Source organism: Halyomorpha halys, unplaced genomic scaffold (genome assembly GCF_000696795.3).
Source record: "Halyomorpha halys isolate HHAL.00 unplaced genomic scaffold, Hhal_1.1 Scaffold102.1, whole genome shotgun sequence".
Classification (NCBI taxonomy): domain Eukaryota; kingdom Metazoa; phylum Arthropoda; class Insecta; order Hemiptera; family Pentatomidae; genus Halyomorpha; species Halyomorpha halys.
In genome coordinates, this window is record NW_027113828.1 from 643,707 (window position 1) to 651,032 (window position 7,326).

Consider the following 7,326-nt stretch of genomic DNA (forward strand, 5'->3'; position numbering starts at 1 on the left):
AATAATAGAATTAAATAAAAAACTAAATTTAGAATTTATTTTAATTCACCAAAATTTTGGATAGTAGAGGTACCTACTTATCTCTATAGACTCCTCAATTATTCTTATGATTGTTAACTGTTGAACTGGTCCATTGGGGTGTGTAATGTGTTAAATTATTGACAGTTTCCTATAAAAGCTATCAATATACAACTGACATAATTTATAAATGTGTTTCGATAATAATTATTGTAAATAAAGGCTAAATTAATTAGATATATCTAGGTAAATAGTTGTATTTGTTGTAAAGCCTATTAGAGAAGAAGGCTGTACTATTGATCAGGACGGTGGCGCTGGCTGGTGGCCGCTTGGCGAAGGAGAGGGCACTCTGATAAGAGAGCTTCAGTTATCTGCGAGTCTCCGACGTACCCCTGTCAACTGTTCACATGTAAACAACATTTCTACATCGATCACAGGTACTTTAAATCCCCTCCTATCAATATAATATTACCTATATGTTTACTTCTCTCTATTTATCTTATAGTTATAAATGTATTATATTACTATTATTGTCCTCACGACTGCCGGGCGGGCATACAAATTGAACTTAAGCATTACATTAAGTTTAGTATTATTTTTTCAAACTATTTTTAATTAATTATTTGGTAAAATAATACATTAGTGAATTAATACAAGTGATCAAAGCAGTAAGTTCATTAAATAAAGTTCCAAGATGTAATTTAACGTTCAAGTTTTTTTGTACATTTTAACATTCCTCGAAACCAAATAGTGATTTTTAATGAAATGATGTGAAAAACTATCATTAGTTGTGTTTCAAGAGCTCACATGATCTTAGGATCACTGAACATTTTTATATAAACTGGGGTGTGTTCAGAATTAAAAAATAAATCTTTCTTGATGGCATTGAGCGATGTTTATTATTATTATTATTTTAATTATAAATTGAGAAATCGCAATGGATTAGTTTTTTTTATAATACACGTGTTATTATTATTTTCAATAGATAGGAGCGTTTATTATTTTTACTATATTATACATAATATATATTTTTTTAAAAATTACTCTTAAAATTTACTATAATGAATGTTTGTTCGGCTATGGAGGTGTTCGTCCAATAGAAACATAAACATACATTAATTTAACATAAACAATCTTATTCGTTATTAGATAACAATTTCTATATTTTAAAATACTTAATTATTTTCATTAATCGACGTAATGTTTCCTTTTAATAAACGTTGAAATTTATTGAGGTTTGTTTCTTTTAGCTGTCGATGTTAGATGTGCCATAATCTTACAATAATATTTTAATCTCACATTTTATTTTTGAGAGCCTTGTCATAACTGTGCTTACCCAAAAGCCTTTGTGACAAGAGTGTGAAAATCCTTTAGACATGAAACGTATCATTTTCCTTTTTGTCTTTTTCTCAATAAAATAATCTCAAAACCTATTTTTTTTTTTAAATATCTAAACATTATTATTAATATTTTTTTGTTTGAAACCACCATCAAATTGTTATTACTATAAACACTGTGTTCTCTCCTAGTAAGCCGCACTAGTGGTCGAAAAAAACAAAACAATAATATTGATTTATTAAAAACAAAAAATACAAAATCTATTTGGTTAAGTTGAATACGATATTCTTGAAGTCAGCCGAAAAATGACAGTCTGTTACGAATATTTTTTGCTAAATTTATTTATAATAAAAAAAAAAATCGAATATGAGTTAGAAGAATATTTGAAAATCTTGATAATAATATTTTTGTCAAAACATTTTTTTTTTTTAAGCTAAGCTGAAATAATTTGTTAATAAATATTTTATAATTTTCAGTTCAAAAATTAAAGTTTCTGATATTTGACTGTCAAAAGGCAATCCACAATCCAGTGGGACTTTTAAACAAATATTTATACAGTTGTACTTTAACAAAATAATTATTTCATATCAATATAAATTAATACAACAGAATTTTCTTCTATGTTGTAATGACATTTTAATTAAAACTGTTAGGAAATAGGTTTTTTTTTTTTGTTGGTTTTAATCTGAACCTGCCATTGTTTCACGTCTGGATCAAGCTGAAAAATTAATATTAATCTTTTTTTACAGACTATCTAATCCAATCTATACTGATCTAAATCGAGAACAAAATTATAGAATAAAAAAGTAAATTTGTATTAGCATTATAAAAATTTAATCTTTACTAGGATTATAAGAATTTTAACTATTGTAAAATTAGACCCTATTACTCTATAAACAAATCACATAATGGCAATATAAATGATAAATTAAGAAATTACTATAAAGAATATTACATTTTATTAAGTATATATATGAGAACGAATAATAAAAAAAATGAATGACCATAAAGGGTGTAATGAATCATTATTTTATATCTTTTGCCCGTATGAATAAATTTAATATATTATATTTTAATTTATCCGTTATTTTACTATAAATAATTTATTTTTAAAAAGTAGATAATTAATGAAATAAGAAATAACTGTATTTTGAATTTTTATACTAAGTGCGAATTAATGGGTTGGATTGAAAGTGAATAAAGGAATGTTTGTTTTGTCGTTAAAACTTCCTCAGTAAAATTGGCAATTAGTTCTCTGATTTAATTTACATGTTTACATCCGTTACACCCTCTGATGGCTTCGCTTCTATTAATTGCAGATGTATATTCATATATCGTCACTCTTCTCCCAAAAATATCACAAATCCAACAATTTTGTTCTTGACCTGTCTCAAAAATATATTTTTGATGAAAAATCTGTATTTTTGTCTTTTTGAAAAATTGGAACATACCCAAATTTTGTTCGACATAGGCAGACTGATCAGTATTACGACTATTGCAATAATAAGATAAAAATATGTTTATTGAATTGGCCCTTTTCACGCAACTTTAGCAATTATAGCAATATTTTATTTATTTTGTATAAGTAAAATTGTTTGAATTAGTGATTGTAAAAGTGTTTACACTTTTACACTACAATAAATCTTTTTTTAATAATTTATTCTAAAATTAATCAATGATTGTAAAATTGAACAAGTATCGTAAAATTAAACAATGATAGAACTGAAATGACAATAAATGTTACAGTGTAACAATGTGTAATAATGTCTATTAGTCCAGGAGACTGGATAAAATCTAGAAAAAATACTTTTTTTAAATTCTTCATTGCATTGCCAATAAAGAAATGTGAATCTGTCAGAGCACGCTACTTACAAAAATAGCGGCAGTTTCAAAATGTTAAATTACTGATTTTTCCCAAAATAAATTCACTAATTACTGATTTTTCATGACAGTTACAGTAACAGAATAACAGTTACAGTAACAGAATAACAGTTACAGTAACAGAATAAATAATTATATGTCACTGCCGGATTGGCATAAGGGTCGTTGGAGTTAGTAGCAGGGATACCACTCAGCTACGCTGCTCTCAATAACTAATGTCGGTATTAATTGAATTAAGTTAGAGTAAAGTTTGCAATATTTTGTAGTACTTATAATACATTTACAAATCCATTACGAGTTTTGTGACGATCATATTTGTCAACAAGGAATCAGGAGGTCTGTCGATTATCGACATTGAGTTACTTTTTTTTTTTTCTATAGAAAATAACGACGTCCCAGGAATAGTAAGAGGCGATGCCGGTTGATAAGAACAATGGGTGGTTGGGCGTTGAGAGCCGCTGGCTGTTACTGGAAGAGAAAGAAGTCTGTTGGATATAATGGTCCACTCCAGCTCTCTAGCACTACCACTAATGACTTGGGATCGAATCTTTCTTCGGCTTCTACAACTTCATCATCCAATATTGGCTTGTCCAAGTCCCAGGATAATAATCTATAGTGAGGCAGATTGAGGAACCATCTTAAACTAAAAAATCAGTGAGTCAACCCTGTGGGTTCTGGAGCCCTCCTGGGGTCCACCCAGCCTCATAAAGTGGGTACCCTTAATTGGGGAAAAATCCGGCGGTTGAGCATGATATTGAATATATCACCTCCTTGTACAACCGTTGTTCTTAAAAAAACACTTTCTTAAGAAGTACTCTTCATGGGTTCTAGTGGTTCAGTACTTATTATTATAATAATTTATTATATTATAGTTTGTTAATATTGACCACCAAAAGCTGCTTTGTTTAATTTGACAAAACAAACATTGCTATGGAATAAAGCAGTCCGAAAAGGGTCTACTCTGTGGGTTAAAATATTTGCAGTCGGGTATGCTGATGATTTGGTACTGTAAAGTAAGGCGAGATTGTGCCCCGATTTAAAATATACATTTTCTGATATATCTCAGGTCTCTTGTCCTCCTTACACAGCTATAATCATTTTTAAATCAGTTTGTTTTGTTGATATATTTATTATCAGAAAGAATTAGCCCTTTATTTTCCGACCTTTTACATAACATTAATTATGTTAATTCGCTTGGATCTTTTGCAGCCTCGGACAGACCAAAGTAAAAAAAATCAAGTATAGGAAATTAAAGTGAATAATATTTGTAACATCTCAGTTGGATAGTTAATAACTATGTATAAAATAATAATATTACTAAATAATAATATTAACAAAGTTAATAAGTAACTTACCAGAATTTAATAATCAGATGGGATTTTTTTATTTGAAAACAACCATCCGTAATGTTAAGTAAGGCATTGAAAGAAGTTAATATTTAGCGAAACATTTGTGTATGTACAATGCACAGAGTTTTGACGTTCTAGAGAAATAAATTGTTTTGACAATCTGAGTATTGGATCAACAATGTCTAAATTTAAAACGTACAACGATAATTCTCGAGTGATTGATATCTCTTTTAGGGAAATCTACAGCGCTTTTCTCTGAGTCTCGAGATTACGGAATAAGAATCAAAATGCCTTTAACATTGTTTTCTCAAAAATAAGTATTTTTGTCTTTATCATATAATAACATTATTTGATATGAATGAATTATATCTCCAACTACAAATTGAAGTTCACTGTGTAGAATTATTTATTTTGAGTTAGTTATACATGAAATATATAATGGATCTTGAGAATCAATCAATATTACTTCTATATTTGGCGACGTTTCGCCCTCGACTTTATTATTTGCATGGATGAAAAAAACAGTTTTTTCGAACAAAGAATTTTTTGACCTACAATTAGTAAAACATTACATGTACGTAGTATAGTTTAAGATTAATAACTATTACAATTAGAACATTACTAATAATTGTCTATTGAAGCCTGCTCAACATTGCTGTGACACCACTAAAGTACATTGCTGTGACACCACTAAAGTACATTAGTGTGACACCACTAAAGTACATTGCTGTGACACCACTAAAGTACTAACTAAACGTTTGTGCCAGAACTGAATAGCGGTGAAATGCAGGAAGGTGAATATGTGCTTGTTTTGGTTTTTCCTGTCTGTTATTTCTGTTTAGTGTTTTGCCTATTTATATTTAGTTTGTTGATTATGCCTTACGTGTTTATTAGACTGGAGTAATATCAATTTATCTTATGTACATCTGATTTTTATTAATAGCCCGAAATCAGATATACAAACTACAAATTCTGATTAATCCTTCCAGTTTAATCGTAAGTTATACACAGTATGAATAGGAGACACAAAGTGCAGTGTACCTAGTTGTGGTTTATTATTTTCAATAGGGAGCCTTCGTAACCGACCAAGAAAAACAAATTCCCCCCCCCCCCTTCAATATTGAGATATTACGTTTCAAAATACATAGAATCCAAAAAGACTTGAGACATATTAGAATTTGATATTTACCTTCTGGTTGGTAATAAATAAATAAATTATAAATCTGTATTGTTACGACCCATGAAGGCTGAGGATTGCAGTACTTTGTAAGCAACTACTGTTACAAGATTGCAGTACTTTGTAAGCAACTACTGTTACAAGATTGCAGTACTTTGTAAGCAACTACTGTTACAAGATTGCAGTATTTTGTAAGCAACTACTGTTACAAGATTGCAGTACTTTGTAAGCAACTGCTAAGATCAATAGTTGTCTAAGCAGGTTCATTTGGTCAGAATCAATGCTCGTCCGTCAGGTTTTTTCCACAACATTATGAGGCTGGGTAGACCCCGGATGGCTCCAGAAACCACAGGGTTGACTCATGGTCACAGTAACAGAATAAATAATTATCTGTCATAGCCAGATTCAAAACCTGGGTCCTTGGAGTTAGTAGCACAGCGCCTTACCATTGACCTTCCCCTCTCCACACCTACTGATACAATAAAATAACTAATTAAAATAATGAACTATTTTTTACAATGAGTTACATAAATAATACGAAGTATTTCAATGATGTAGAAGTTAGTTTTAGTATTTGGTAAACTTTTTCTATTTGCTGAGTTGAGTTATCAAGAACTATATTCATCTGAACTGCCCTGGTTATTGGCTCATAGTTGAATGACAATAAATAAAATAGTGGTCCTCGAGCCCAGGGAGGGCCATCCGTTCGGGGCTTTATTAAGGCCGGTCCCCGGAGGGACTTAGCTCTTGCTCTAAGGCAGGAATCGATTACTGCTAGTTCGCTCAGCTCGATATTTAACAACTTGCGATAAATATCTTTCTATTTTACATTGCTATGAAATTTGAGGTCTTATATTCGATGACAAGAGCGATTTTCGAATGAATAGCCTCCTCTGATGTATTTATATATGGTTTTAATAAAATCAATTAATAACAACACATCTACAAATGTCCACTTTACTCTTAAAAGTTTATTTTATTTCTACAAAGTTTCGGCCCTTAGGCCATTGTTAAGAAGACAACACAGTAATATTTTTTAACTTACCTCAATTATTGACTAGCCACAATTCATTTAATAAATGTCTTTCACTTATACACTAATCGCTCTTGTCATATATTCTTCAAAAACAAATATCATAACAGTTTCATTTTGCTCATGTAGTACAATTTTCGACAACAAAAACAAATATCAAATCAACATCTCACCAGTTGGGTATAAACTTGGTATATCGATGTTCAATCAAATGGTCTTTAATATCGATCCCCTTATTACCCTCACTGTGCTTCCATATTAGTACTGTATTGAAATAATCCAGACCGACTGACCTTTGATAGTGTGGTTGAAGATTTTTTTTTTGGAGTGAAACAAAGTTGATATTGGTTTTTAGCACCTTGAGACAGCTTTAAATACGAATTAAACAAAAACAATTAATAAAATCAGCAATATTTTTGTCTTATTCTTTAGAAAGAGTCAGTTCGATTGGGATATAATAATATATATGGGATAATAACCACAATATATATGGGATAATAACCACAACATATATGGGATAATAACCACAA

The 7,326-nt window shown here is 30.0% G+C and overlaps 1 protein-coding gene across 4 annotated transcripts in view; it reads left to right on the forward strand.

Annotated features, from left to right (window-relative positions):
* Positions 1-366: 366 nt before the first annotated feature.
* LOC106677536 (kelch-like protein 17) overlaps positions 367-7,326 on the forward strand; it is an 81,183-nt gene continuing 74,223 nt past the window's right edge. For all 4 annotated transcript variants that reach the window (XM_067051149.1, XM_014415549.2, XM_014415546.2 and 1 more), the window contains exon 1: positions 367-455. The gene's annotated coding sequence lies outside the window, so the exon portion shown is untranslated. The remainder of the gene's footprint in view (positions 456-7,326) is intronic.